We start from the raw sequence: 15334 nt of genomic DNA on the forward strand, positions 1-15334 counted from the left end.
CAGCACCGATGACAGAATTGACAAGAAAGAATTTAAAGTTTATTTGGTCAGACAAGTGTGAGGGTAGTTTCCAGGAGTTGAAGAGACGACTTATTACTGCACCAGTGTTGAGTTTGCCTTCAGGAGAAGGGAAATTTGTTGTTTACTGTGATGCGTCAAAGTTGGGTTTAGGCTGTGTGCTGATGCAGAATGAGAAGGTGATAGCTTATGCATCACGACAGCTGAAGGAGTATGAGCAGCGGTATCCTACTCATGACCTAGAGCTGGCAGCAGTGGTCTTTGCACTGAAGATTTGGCGGCATTACCTATATGGGGAGAAGTGCGAGGTGTACACTGACCATAAGAGCTTGAAATATTTCTTTACACAGAGGGACCTGAATATGAGACAGAGACGTTGGCTGGAGCTGGTGAAAGATTATGATTGTGATATTCTTTACCATCCAGGAAAAGCCAATGTGGTGGCTGATGCATTGAGCCGCAGAGGTCCAGGTCAGTTGTACAGCTCTGTTCAGATCTCAAGGGAGTTAGCAGATGAGATGGTTAGAGCGGGAATAGAATTGGTTGTGGGCCAATTGGCTAATATTACTCTACAGTCGACCCTGCTAGAGCGGATCAGAGAGGGGCAGTTGACAGACGCTCAGTTACAGAGGGTTAGAGAGGATGTTTTGGCAGGAATAGCTAAGGACTATTCTGTTTCAGAGGTTGGTTTATTACGGTATCAGGGACGAATTTGTGTTCCAGCTGACGAGGGGATCAGACGGGAGATACTAGATGAGTCTCATACGACACCGTACTCGCTTCATCCAGGTACCACAAAAATGTATCAGGATCTACGGACTTTGTATTGGTGGCCCGGGATGAAGAGGGATGTGGTAGAGTACGTTGCTAGATGCCTAACCTGTCAACAGGTGAAAGCTGAGCATCAGCGACCAGCAGGGTTGCTTCAGCCTTTGGATATTCCTGAGTGGAAATGGGAGGATATTACCATGGATTTCGTAGGAGGTCTACCCAGAACAGTAGGGTTTCATGACTCAATATGGGTGATAGTGGATAGATATACCAAGTCAGCCCATTTCCTTCCAGTGAGGTCAACTTATACTGTGGATCAGTACGCTGAGTTGTACGTGAAAGAGATTGTACGTCTCCATGGGGTTCCTAAGTCTATTGTGTCAGACCGGGATCCTATTTTCACTTCCAAGTTTTGGGGAGGTTTGCAGAAAGCTTTGGGAACTCAGTTGAAGTTCAGTACAGCTTTTCATCCTCAGACTGACGGACAGTCTGAGAGGACGATCCAGATACTGGAAGATATGCTCAGAGCTTGTGTGATTGACTTTGAGGGTTCTTGGAGTAAGTACCTTCCGTTGATTGAGTTCTCGTACAATAATAGTTACCAGTCAACAATTGGGGTGGCTCCCTATGAAATGTTGTATGGGAGGAAGTGTAGATCGCCCATCCATTGGGACGAGATGGGTGAGAGGAGATACTTGGGACCAGACATGGTCCAGAGGACGAGTGAGGCCATAGAGAAGATCCGAGCTAGGATGCTCGCATCTCAGAGCAGGCAGAAAAGTTACGCTGATCCTAAGCGTAGGGATGTGGAGTTTCAGGTTGGTGATCACGTCTTCCTTCGAGTTTCACCTCTGCGAGGGGTGAGGAGGTTTGGTAAGAAGGGCAAGTTGAGCCCTAGATTCATTGGACCATTCGAGATCCTGGAAAGGATTGGTCAGGTGGCTTACAGGTTAGCCTTGCCACCATCGTTGTCTGGAGTTCATGATGTGTTTCATGTCTCTATGCTTCGGAGGTATGTCTCAGATTTGACTCATGTCTTGAGGCATGAAGATTTGGAGTTACAGGCAGATTTGGCTTATGATGAGAGACCAGTTCAGATCTTGGACCGAAAAGACAAGGTGTTGCGAAATAAGACGATTCCTTTAGTTAAAGTGCTGTGGAGAAACAGTAAGGTCGAGGAGGCGACCTGGGAGCTTGAGACAGCTATGCGGGATCAGTATCCGGAATTGTTCAGGTAAATTTCGAGGACGAAATTCTTATTAGGAGGGGATAGTTGTAACGACCCAAATTCACTAATAAGGCTTAAGGGCCTTGATTAGTATGCCGGGAGGACATGATGGGAATTATGTGTGATTATTATGATTAAGATGTATGATTATGATTTTAAGCATGTTATATGACTATGTGAATTATATTATGTGATAATTATGATATGTGAATTGTACTGTGTGGGTGCTGTGATACAAACGTGATGCACGTGCCAAGGCGGTCCTAGGAAACTAGATAAAGGTAACTGGTGACTTGGTAACCTGTGTAACCATTAGTAACTATAGAAAGTAACAGGTTTCTTTGGGAAAGTGGTAGAATTGCAAAGTTAGGGAAAGGACAAATAAGCCCTTGAGGTCTAGTTAGTAAGTGATATTAATGGAGGGTTAAAATGGTAATTTGGTAGTAAATAGATGAGTTTGAGCTGAGGGAATAACATATACGTATAATATTTTGGAGAGGGGTTTATGCTGAATGGTGGAAACCTAGAATTAGAACAAAAAGGAGATAGAAAGGAGAAGCAGAAATCTAGACTCTTGGAAGGAGAATCAAGGGATGTCTGATGTTATCAACCAAGTTTAGGCCAAGAAAACTCAGAGGTAAGATTTTGATTATGCTATATCTAAGTTTTAAGTCTGAATTTTAGTTAAGGAAGGTGAATTGAGATAAGTTGGTGGCTGGTTTTATGTAATTTCAGAATTTGGAAACCAAGGGGGAAGAAGGTCAAGAGCTGGAGGTTGAACCTATCACTTAAGGTAAGGTCTCTGTATGTTTATTAGATTTGTTTTGTTAAGGTTTAGGGAGTTTGAAGTGTGGGTTGTGCTTGAATTCAAGCTGTGCATAACTTTTCTGGTTTGAGTTGTCAAGTGGGAATTCAAGAGTGAATTTTAGGATTGAAGGTGTGAGTGAGCTTAGGCATGATGTCTTTGGGTTGTTGTGAGGTTTGTTAGGGGCTTAGAGTTGGTTTTGGGACTTAGGATAGAGTTTGGGGTGAATTGGTGAGGTTGGAGCTCGGGAAAATGCGAAGGAAAACCCAGAAATCTGGGTCTGCGATGGTGTGCCGCGGCACGGCTTTTGCTTGCCGCGGCCTAGGGGTCTCTGGAGGTGGGTGCCGCGGCACAAGGAATGTGGTGCCGCGGCACAAGGCAAAATTCAGGGAGTGATATTTTGCAATTTTTGACCTTTGCTCCGGGGGTTCGGGGGATGTCTCCGGGATGTTGTTCTAGGGTTTTAGGGGTTCCGAGAGTGTGGATTAGGTACCGGGAAGGTAGTCTTGGATTGGTTAATGACAAGGAATATTATATTTGTGTTTGATTAGGACTTTGGAGAAGCTCGGGATAGAGGACCGTGCTTGTGGCTACGTGATATCGGAAACCAGCGAATTGAAAGGTAAGAACACTGCACCCGAATGTATGACTGTGATGGGACTAAGTGCTCCCGAGAATTGTTTTGTGTCATCGTTGGTATTATGCCAAGGGACACGTGTAAGCGGTCTAAGAGTACCGTTCATGAATTTAGCGTATGGGACGCGAATTGGCCACTGGAAGCCAGAAACGAAAGGATAACAGAGGGAGCAGCTTGTGAGCGCTAGCCCTGGTTATCATCTGTGCATTGTGTTATATGAGTTGAAATGCTCTGTATATGAAATACTTGACCATTGATATGCTTGAGTTTATGAGATGTTATAAGTGAGATTGACTTAACAGCTAAATGTGCATGCTCTATTATTGATATATGTTCTTGCTGGGCCTTGGCTCACGGGTGCTTCGTGGTGCAGGTAAGGGTAAGGGCAAGCTGGACCAGACCTGAGGTGGAGAGCTCCGAGGTAAAATGTACATAGCCAGCCGTTCGATCACCACGGTCGAGGGGTGTGTCAGGACGGAGATTACCTAACCACTCATTTTGCCTTAGTATGGCTGTTGATGTATATAGACTTTGTAACTTTTGTAAATGACTTTTAAACTGTCATTTTTGGGATCCCTTGTACATAAACAATGTTTCGTAATGAAAATGTATCTTTTGAGACCAAAACTCTTTTAACCTTAGTTCCTTTACTATTTGAGTAACACGCTTTTACTTTAAATACTTGATTAGCAAGTTTGGCACATTATAAACACACAGTGTAACGGTCTTGGCTATCCAGGGCGTTACAGCCGCGGCCCCTATAGGGTTGTGCTGCAGCGCTAGGCCAATTTCAGGAGATGAGATTTTGTGTTTTTAGGGTTTTGGCTCAGGGGACTCGAAGAACGCTTTCGCTACCCTGTGTGGGGAAACAGGAGGTCCCGAGAGCACGGGATTGGTTCCGGGGAACAATTGTGAATTGTTTAGTAATTGGAGTGTTACTTGTGCATTGTGACTAGGTTTTCTGTGAGGCTCGGACTAAGGGACTGTGCTCGGGACATCGGTGCTTGGAAAGCTCAGGATACAGGAAAGAAAACTGTTGTACCCATAGAGAAGGGCGAGGCCCTATAGTTTGTATTGTAGGGCACGGCCCTATATGTTTGTGTTGCAGGGCATAGCCCCATTGATTATGTTAATACATGTTTAAGTATTTGTTTAGTTATGCTATGTGTGCATACATGTGAATTAACGGCAAGAGCCGGGAACGGCGAAGGCCGAGAATGGCAAGGGGCCGAAAGCAGCGTTAAGCACGCAGAGTGCGAGTTGCCAAGGTGAGACCCTATAGGATACCTGGGATATCCTCACAGTGTAGACTGCAAACCCAGGGCCTAGTAAAGTGCCTAGGACAGCATGGCCGTATGTGTTTAGCCTGTTGGCGATTTTATTATGTGTTTAAAGATTGATATGCATATGTTATTTGCTTGTGTGGAGTTTTCTTGCTGGGCTTCGGCTCACGGGTGCTCTATGGTGTAGGTAAGGGCAAAAGTAGAGTCGACCAACCATGAGTATGGAGAGCATGAAGCGATGCGTACATGTTTGGCCTGCCTAGCTGCCACGGCCAAGGGTATTTTTGGGAGATGTTTGTATTAAACCTAAATTTTGTCATTTAGCCGACTTTAGTTATATTTTTGAGTTGTAAATATTTCTAAACAGTCTTTTGGGATTCCAAATGTTAAACGCTTTATTATTTTCAATGAATGGATGTATTTTCAAATTATGTGACTTTGTTTATGGTTTAGCTACACTTTTGTCTTAAAACCTTGATTAGTGAGTTAACTGCATGTTTTAAACTCACTTAGTAACGGCTCTAAGGAAGTAGGGCATTACACTTGCAATTCTATAACTTGCTCTGGGGGAATAAGAAATTCGAATGGAATGAGGAGTGTGAACAAGCATTTCTCGATCTAAATATGCATTTGGCCAAACCCCAGTATTGTCTAAACCAGTGGTAAGGGAGCCTATATTCCTTTATTTGGCTGTGACAGAAATGTAGCCAGTGTCGTATTGGTCCGAGAAGAAGACCGGGTTCAAAAACTAGTATATTAGATAAGTTTAAATTCTCATTATATATTCATTTATATAACACTAATTTATTCTATTATATTTTATTTTTTATTTATATAATTAAAATTAGCTTTCTAATATATACTAGCATCATCAAATGAACTTGATTTTAAAATAACAATAAGTAAAAACATTCAACATTATATTAACAATCCACAAATTAGTTTAAAACATTCAACACTGTCATCAACAACAAAATGTTCTTTAAGTATTCAAGTAGTCTTAAATATTCAACATATTGAGAAATTACTACTTTCAGCACAAAATATTCTAATGCTGCCCAACACAAAGCCTTCAAAATTAAGTATCATTTTATATTTCGCTTGTCACATCTGCAAAATAAACAAAGAAATATTTTATTGTTATTATCTAGCATCACAAATTACTTCAAGAAAAATGCTATGGAAATTATTTCCAAGAGAGGACACCACATACAAAATAATGAATTCACAACTACACCAAAGTAAACAAAAAAACCAAACACTAAATTATAAGACATTGGTAACAGTAACTCACTTCTACAAACCTTTATTCGTCTCTGCTCATATTTTGCTACTGTTTGAGTTTGCGAGTTGGTGTGCTACTGACTCCCCTGACTTATCGCTCATCAGTCTACTCATAACCAATTTGCAAGATAACAGTCACAACAGTCACATTTAAGGATTAATGGGTGGCTTACGATTCAGGTTTTCGCACATCATAGAGTCTGACAGAACCATCAACAAAACCAGCAGCGAATTGACTGCCATGAACTTGAGAGGAAAACTACAAAGAGAACATGGAGAAGAAAAATAAACAAGTGAAACAATTTCAAGTACATACTAACACAAAATATATAAAAATATTAAACTAAGAACTCCCATTTAGCAAATCCAGCATTCCTGACATTCCAGCCAATCAGCGAAAAGTCACACAACCACAAAAGACCAAAATAAAGACATACCAAAGAAACCACAAATGTAACTCAAAATATAAAGGGAAGCACATTAAAAACAGAAAGCAACCTGTTATAAATTTTAGAGCTCATTTGGACAATTGGAATTCTATCAAATTACTTTTGAATAAAGAAACAAAAAACCACTCCCACCCAAAGCTAAGTGAATACCAACAAAAGATCAATATCAACAACAAAAAACTTGGCAAACCTCATCCCAACTAGCACAATTCCAGGAGCTGCACAAATAGCTCATATATATAATAAAAAATAAGAGTTCAGGTTCGGTGTGATATTGATTGAAATAAGAAGCAGCTCCAACTTTTCTTACAGGTAATGTCTAGAAAATATGTATCAAGCAACCCATTGACTCGATGTACTTGAGAATAAAATATAAGAATAGGCTTGATACCAAATCCACCCAACACCAAATGATATTGCAATAGTTAACCTTCATCTAAATAAATTGTGCATATAAAATTCTCTTAAATTTGTTTTTTATTTTTTAAAAAAAAGTTATTAGCATAAATACACACCAAGTTTTTGTTGTTTAACAATCTAATACCTAAAAAAGAAAATTGCAATAAAATTCTTGAGTTTAATAAAGTGTAGCAATTTAAGACCTTATGTGGTATTTATATTCAAAACCCATACCTCAGCTAAAGGACGTATTATTTATATTCAGATATATATACAAAATTAGATGAACTGCAAAAAAAATAAATAAATTACACAAGGGAATGTCCTTCATAAACTATCAACTCACTACCTTTTCTACAGATTTTAAGTTTAAAATAATAAGCATGTAACAAAATTAATGCAATCATTATAGTTGCACACAAGAACACAACAAAAGTATAACTGACCAATGCTGATATATTGCAGTCTGGTGATGAAAGAACAAAATTAAAAAGTTGCTCCTTATCCAGATCCCAAATCATGATGCAAGGAACCTCACCAGAAGCATACTAGCAACAAGATATCAAATAAATTAGTTAAATGCCCATTACTGACTATAAACATTATGAGTTCCAGCCCTAAGATTACATTTCATTAAGAATCAAATTACCAGATATCCAGATTGTTGTTGCCAATCTACAACAGCATTCAAGCTTCGAATGCCCGGTTTATAACCCTGAATTGAAGAGAAATCAGTAACAAGTTTCTGCTCATCCTTCGATGCATAATCTTTCCAAATGCGAATATTTCCATCACCTGGATCATGCATGGACAGAAAGTTAAACTCCAAGGAGCTGAACTGATAACAGCTGCGTGCCAAAATAATATGAGAAAACTAGGCGGTAGTCTAGTGTCTTACATGAAGCTGCAAGAAGTAAGCTGTCATCTAGCTCATTCACAAGGGAGAGCTTAGAAATTTCTTTATCTAGAAAATCATGATTATCAAAGCTGTTGAGAAGTGTAGCCTCGTCATAGTTTGATACCCTAAAAGAAAACCAAAGACAAAATGTTACTTGACGTGTAAACTCAAATTAGGGTAAAACAGACTGTTAACAAAACAGTAGTCAAGTACAAGGACTTATAGCACATATCTCAAAAAAATAATAGAAAAAGATAAATCCCTATAATAGCAGTACCCTGCGACCAAGCCTGGCAATGCATGGAGATGGATCCTTGGCCAAAGCACACATGGCTGATACACATTGTGAATACATCACATTGTCCAGGGGTTTTACTGCTGAGTGGTTAACAACCCCATTGCTTGCGTCATCATTCAATATTCCTGAATCAGAAAGTTGGGATGAATCATTAGACAATGGAGAGCCATGCATAAATCCAGAAGTAGCAAGAGGGATGCTAGTGCAGACCCTTCCATCTCGAATAAGAGACGAGTTGTTAGTGCCAACTCTTGATATTGGACCAATCTGAGATGGAACAACACTACTTGGACTTCTTATATGAGCCAAAGAAGGCAGGGAACTCAAAGAAGACCCAGTATGCTTCCAATATGCTGCAGACAGGGCCTGGTGTTGTTATTTGCAATAGCTTCAGAACATATGGAAATATCCCTATAGACAGGGCCTGCAAAAACAAAAAATGATCAGAAAATAAACTACAGCATCATATTTTACCACCAAATAAATTAGACCTGCTATATAGAAGCCAAAAAGTACCATATCTACAACCCAGGGTCCCATATCAAGGAATCTTCCAAGAAGAACCAGTGTTCAAAATCAGTGACACTGACTAAGTAAAACCTGAAAGAATAACACAACACAATACAATAACACTAAATAGCAAACCAGATGGGTTTATAACCATGTGTTGTGAAAAGTGGTTTTTCTTGTAGTGGACAACACAATAACACTAAATAGCAAACCAGATGGGTCTCAAATCAAGCTATCTATGCATAACATAAAAACTAAAACAAGAACACAAGAAGAAACACCTCAACGAATTATCACAAACACAGAGGGTCCATAGTTTCAGCTGAACATAAATATTATGATTTAGTACAATTGAATAAAAATAATCCATCATTGAAAGATTCCATGAATATGTTAATGGTATTTTTATAAGTTGTCTGTATGTAGAAGCATAGAAATTTAAAAGGTAACCCATATATTACCTTTCACACTTGGGTCCTATCATAATAGATTCTATATTTCTATTCCTCTACTTTTCATAACAACATTATTAATGTATCATGTTATCAGCTTGTCTATTCATGTCAATATATTAATGTTTCAATGCATAAGAAATGACACTCAAAACAATTCATCACTTTAGAATCTACAGCTAGAGAAGAGCTAAAGAAAAAGAAGGTATTACTAGCAAGAGTTGACATACAAAAAAAAATTAAAAATACAGAATTACAAAAAAAAAAAGAATAAGTGTGAGAAAAGAGCTCCTAACGCTCTGAATGTGTAAAAGCATATTATGGATCACAATATAACATTTTAACTATAAAACATAACCATGAAAACTAATGAAAAGAAATCTGAACTCACGTTTCAAACTAAACTTGCACTATTTAAAGGAAAAGTATGATCACCTTCACAAGGATTTCAATGAGGTCCACTCTTTATGGTGTGCTTAGTTTGGAGTTTGGCCAAACTGTACATGAAGTGCATTCAAGCTCGAACAAGGTTTGAGCACATCTAGAATCAATCTCATTATACCTGCAAATTGCCCAAAAAAAAAAGCATTAAACCACAAGCGAAGAAAAATGTAAATTGGTCCATTAGAAGCAAAAACATATATAAACATAACGAAACATTCTTTTTAATACGGACAAAGTACTTTCTTTTTGTCACCCATAAATATGATATATGTATAGAGTATAATATTTCACAAGAAGCTATAGCACCAACAACAAAGAATTAAGAAATGCTGGTAGTTGTTTCAACATAGAAATATGAGAAGAAATCTAATTTTTATACTATCAAACGCGTCACTTCCTGCATCAAAATAAAAGAAAAACATAGGAGAAGTTAAGAAAAATGTAACATTTTAGCTTATATTCTACAATATCACATCTGAATTTTCTGATACAAAAACATCAACAAAACTCGTCCAATATACTTTCTAAAACAAAAACTACCAACAAAAACTGTGAAACTATAAAACTAAAACACTTCACATACATCAAAGATAAATAGATAAACAAGAAAATATATATAAATATAACCCATTAATTTTTGGAGTTGATATAACATATATTTTCAAAGCTATTTTTGAAAGAAATGTGAATCTGGGTCACTAATGCAAAACAATAATACAACTAACAACCAAATAAAATGAACAAGAAAGAAACATGACTCAATCCAAGCAAACCATGATATCATTTATGGCATGGGGAAGAATATACATAACCCTATAAAAGACACTACAACCAATTCAACAAACCCAAATTTGAGACTAAGTGGCATGGCAAAGAAGATGCAGAAAGGTCATGTAAAATCCTGCTATAGAACCAGTCTTTTCCATAAATGAGCACAAATCATTTTCTTCTTTAAGTTAGCAAATAAAACAGAGAACCAGTAAATAATTAGAAAAAAAAAAGTATGATCACTACAACTTACCAATTTGCTGAACTTCTCAATTGTCATGAGTGGTATGGTACCAAGAGAAATGATATTCCTAGTTCCTTCACTCTTGAAAAAAAAAATTACTCAACATAAATAAAGTTAAAGAAAATCATGCACCAAAAGGAAGCACAATGTATTCAATAAAATTGACTTGATATAGCCAAAAGATTACTATTCCTCAAAACTAGAGGTCTGAGAATTCAGTCAAACGAAAGCAGTCATACATGCAGGCCAAATACTAGCTTAAATTCAACAAAAGATACTAAGGTAGAAATACTGCATGATTCACATACCAGAAAAATAAGTCGATAATTGGTTACTAACAGTGTCCCTGCCTCATCAGTGTTAACAAGAACAACACCATAACCCTGAAAGTAAATTCAACTATTACTAATCTAGAAAGTGCATACCAGAAAAATGTGATAATAGAACAGTTAATATATTCACAAACTCTATCACCGATAAAACAGAATACTTTTACAGATAAAATCTATCGCCGGTAATTTATCACAATTACTTACTATGCAATCAATCCCCAAGTTATTTTGTAATTAGGTAACAAGAAATGTATCATCACAGCTTTTTTGCTCTAACGTAACTTTTGATTTAGCATAACTTACCTCTACAATCATGGCAGAGAATAGTGATTATTAATAGGGTCCTATTGAATATATTTCAGTTAACAGTTAAAAGAGCAAAGAAAATGATGTCGTGGTGGATATGAAAACTGAGAATAATAAGAAGAAAAATATATTCTTCAATGCTTGAAGCTTTGAACTATGAACTTATAATGTCTCTTGTGTGGTGTTTCTTGAATCTGTGAGCTAAAATGAGAATTCATAACCAAACAAAATCTGAAATGCCTTATCAAAATGTTTGACAAACTCAAATCTTTAGTTAAGAAGAGGAAGGAAATTAGTATGTAAAACAAATCTACATGTTTGATTTTTCAAATCTGTTTTAGTAACCATATTTATTGTGTTCTGAGTTTTGTGCTTAATCGGAAAGTGTGATCTTGAAGTGGTGTGTATGTATGCAACAAAACAAGAAAGAGAGGTTCTCTACTGTTTCAGGTCTGAAAACCCATGTAATCACAATAAGAGAACAGATATGAACAGATCTACCAAGCTAATTTTTTTGCTAACAGATCTACCAATAGATAAAATTCTCTTGCTAATCTTACAGTTTCATATAAGAGATCAGATCTACCAAGCTAAATTTTTTTTATGGTAAATCACCAAAATGGAAAACAGATAGAAAGCAAAAATATGGTATAAAGGGAAATGAAAAAGGACACCTGAGAGATATTATACTTTCAAAATCTCATCCAAGCAGAACCTGCTTACTTAGAAAAACCATCCAAACAAATAAAATACTTTCAAAATCTCATCCAAGCACTCCCAAAAGAGATTTTTGGTCTCTAGACAGTCTCATGCCAAATAGACCAGTAAAGACTAAAATTAAAAGACACAAATCAACAAATCAAATTCGTTTCTTTGGTGAGGAAGAGAGTAGTGAAAGTAAATATATAAATAGAGAGAGAGAGAGAGAGAGAGAGATACCCATGGTTTACACCCTTGCTGAGAGAAACATGTATTTTGGTGATGCAAACTTATAGACAAAATAATGATGGCCACATACTAGTACTATATACAATAGAAGAAGCCAATACAACATGCCAACTCATATATACATATATTGGAACAATACTTGAAAAAAAAAGTATTAGAGTATACTGTGGAATCAGTAATAGAAGAAATTGAAGAAACAACATGAAAGAAGAACTTCGAAAGATCAACAAAAAATGCAATACTTTATGTATATGTCATCGACCAATCAATAGAAATTGAAAATAAAATCACAAAGATCAATCCCAGCTTACTTTTGAGAAAAATTGACCCACTTTGGATAACTCCAATCGCCTTTCTTCATTTCAATATCACTTCCTCCTGACTTCTTTGGTCCCTCAGCTTTGCACTTCAGGCAGTGGATATTTCTAGCCAAATTGGTGAAATTGCATCTGCAGCACATCAAAAGGGAATCAACCATGAGTTTAGGCAAAAACAAAAGTGAAAAAGGGACCTTAAGAAATAGAAAAATTGAAGAAATTGTGACTGTGGCACATCAAAAGGGCATCCATTCCAAGATTGAATTAAATATATACAAAAACTATAAATAGGATCATACTGTGTGAATTGTAAAACAGGGGTAAAAAAAAGTTGAAAGAATGTATAAAAAGGGGTAGTTTAACTCAGCTACAAATAGAATTAATCAAGGAAACAAAAAGAAATCATGAAACATAAAGAATAAAACTATTTGCAAACAACTAAAACCAAACAATTTTAGAAAGGGGACCAAAGAAATAAATAAGTTTGTTGCATCCCATTGAGTCCCTAACCCTATGTGTAGCCAATAATCCCATTTTATCCAACCAGTACTAGATTTCCAATATAAGCACCAACTGGGGCATAGGACTCCAAAGTCTATTAGGTACCAAATTTCCAGGCGGTATGTCCTGAATCTAAGCATGGACTATAGCCAATCTCAGTCTAATCATAACTATGATTTATCACTAGCTAGAACTTGTTTCAGGACATACAATAAGAACTTGCACTCTTAACAGTGGACCAATTCAACATCAAATACTAACATACAGCACAAAAGTGAGCCCCAGTTGATTAAAAAAACAAATCTTTTGTCTAAATCATTATCTTGATTACTCAATCAACTCATTAGTCATGGAACCCAATAGTGATCTAAGACCTCTTTCTGTTTTTAAGGCCCTTGAGTGGGGACATTGGGAAAATATATGGCCACCAGACTATGCCAGCAACTACAACCTTGTTACTAATGTACAAACACTTCTGTTACCCCCAAAACACAGGTCAAAATCACATCTTTTTCAGGGAAAATCAAAGCAAAATGTAATAGCTTTAGCTTATAAAAAAAGCTAAAGTAACAGAGTTTTCTGGACATTACAAGTGGGAATCCCCTTGCAAAGAGCCCAAGACCCACAACAGAAACCAGTGGCACGATTATAATAGGACTAAATAAGCCATTTATGAAGAAATTTTTGCTCTTTTGGCTAGACTATATGCAGATGTAGACTAGTAGCAATTTTGCTCTAGTTCGAACCAAGTAAATTCTGGTGTATTGTTTCCTGTTATTTTGTTATTCTTTGTTTTACTGTTATTTGTTTGATCATTTTTTTGGTCTTTAAATTTGTATCTTGATTAAAGTTTCTGTTTTGTGGTGTTCTTCCTGATATACTTGGCACAACAAAAACTATCTATTTTTCAAGTTCCTTTACCAGAATTAGATACTATATGACCAAACCAAAACAACACTCAATATTGATAACCTTATACTAACAAGTCTATGCTCCTTTCTGCCTCAATTCAATATATGGCATATCATATTTGACATACCACTGTCTTTTTACAGATTGAAACTTATATGTTTGAAGAAAAAATGAAAAATTAAATAAATAAAAAAATCCACTTTCTATATGTAGTATATGTTAAGTGTTGGTCAAATGCTCAAGGTCAACTTGGCTATTATTGGACATCATAACTGAATTTTGTAAATTCAGTTATGACAGTTGGTGCTCGGGCCTTGGAGGGGATTTCAGTCACTTACATCACATGTATATATAAGGCTCCTATTCTATCATTTAATCCAATTCAGTTTTTACATACATTGTAATATTGAGAGTGAGTTTTAGAGAGCCTAGAGATATCTTGTACTACTGTTATGAGAGAAGCTTGGAGCTAGACTCCATTGTTCAACAGATTGAAACTTAGAATCAATAAAGAGATTGTCAAGCCCTTGGGGCTGGTTTTGGCCGTGGAGTAGAGTGGTGTCTAGCCAACATAATAAAAGAAATAGTATTAAGGAACAGAATGAAATATCTCTGAATAATAAAAAAAAGATAAGTAAAAATTGCAAGCAATATTCATTTAGTTACAATATTAGGATTAATATGTACTCTCAGAAAACTATGTTTGTCTATAAGATGGATGCATGTATTTATGTGTTTATTCAACTAAGCCTCAATCAATGAAACTTAAACAAGTACTCTACCTGGACAAACCCATAAGGCCAGGAATGGACATAGCATTTGCACCAAGTACTTTTAATCCAAAGTCAACATGTGGCTGCAAAAAACATTAGAGACAATAATGAAAGAAGGAAATACATATTTTTTTTAAGACAAGACCTAAAAGAGTGCCACAAATATAGATAAGTAAACAAATAAATAAGAGTGCCATCAAATTATAGAACTCAAAACTGATTCAGTATATCCAACCTCTCCTCGAATGATTAGTTGCAGTGAGAAATAACTAGACTCATAATAGAAAGAGGCCATATGAATCACAATACTGATATGAAAATTTACCAAGAAGATTTTTATACTTCAAGAATTCAACAACTGAGCCCCAAAATTTAGTCTAATGTATCATCAGAGACAGCTTAATAAAAATTTATATATTTATATATATTAAATCAAAACAGATATACATGCTTAATAACTTCAATTTAGCATCAAGATGACATGATTTTATGAAAAATATAAATCAAAGACGTAAATATGACATGATTTTATAAATTCGATCAAGCACAGAACCATCTACACTGACAGTAACCATTTCCTGCCCAATGACAATTACATGAAGTTTTGAATAAGATGTACATTACCAAAAATAAGATTGCACAAGGGTTCAACAACTTTAAACCTCAGGCTGTGGACAGTCAGCTCTACTTCTGTGCACCGTAGTTAGAATGTCTAGAGAATACCCATTTTCCTGGTACAAATGGAAAAAGAAAAAGC

The 15334-nt window shown here is 36.4% G+C and overlaps 2 long non-coding RNA genes across 2 annotated transcripts; both read right to left on the reverse strand.

The window, feature by feature from the left end:
• Positions 1 to 7342: 7342 nt before the first annotated feature.
• On the reverse strand, positions 7343 to 8213 carry LOC133821481 (uncharacterized). The gene is made up of 3 exons (XR_009887612.1): positions 7773 to 8213; positions 7524 to 7669; positions 7343 to 7422 (listed from the first exon to the last, which is right to left on the reverse strand). It is a non-coding gene; the product is annotated as an uncharacterized LOC133821481 (long non-coding RNA).
• Positions 8214 to 10535: 2322 nt separating this feature from the next.
• Positions 10536 to 11113, reverse strand: LOC133821482 (uncharacterized). Its single transcript, XR_009887613.1, has 2 exons — positions 10797 to 11113; positions 10536 to 10569 (listed from the first exon to the last, which is right to left on the reverse strand). It is a non-coding gene; the product is annotated as an uncharacterized LOC133821482 (long non-coding RNA).
• Positions 11114 to 15334: the final 4221 nt, after the last annotated feature.

This window comes from Humulus lupulus, chromosome 3 (assembly GCF_963169125.1).
Source record: "Humulus lupulus chromosome 3, drHumLupu1.1, whole genome shotgun sequence".
In the NCBI taxonomy this organism is placed as follows: Eukaryota; Viridiplantae; Streptophyta; class Magnoliopsida; order Rosales; family Cannabaceae; genus Humulus; species Humulus lupulus.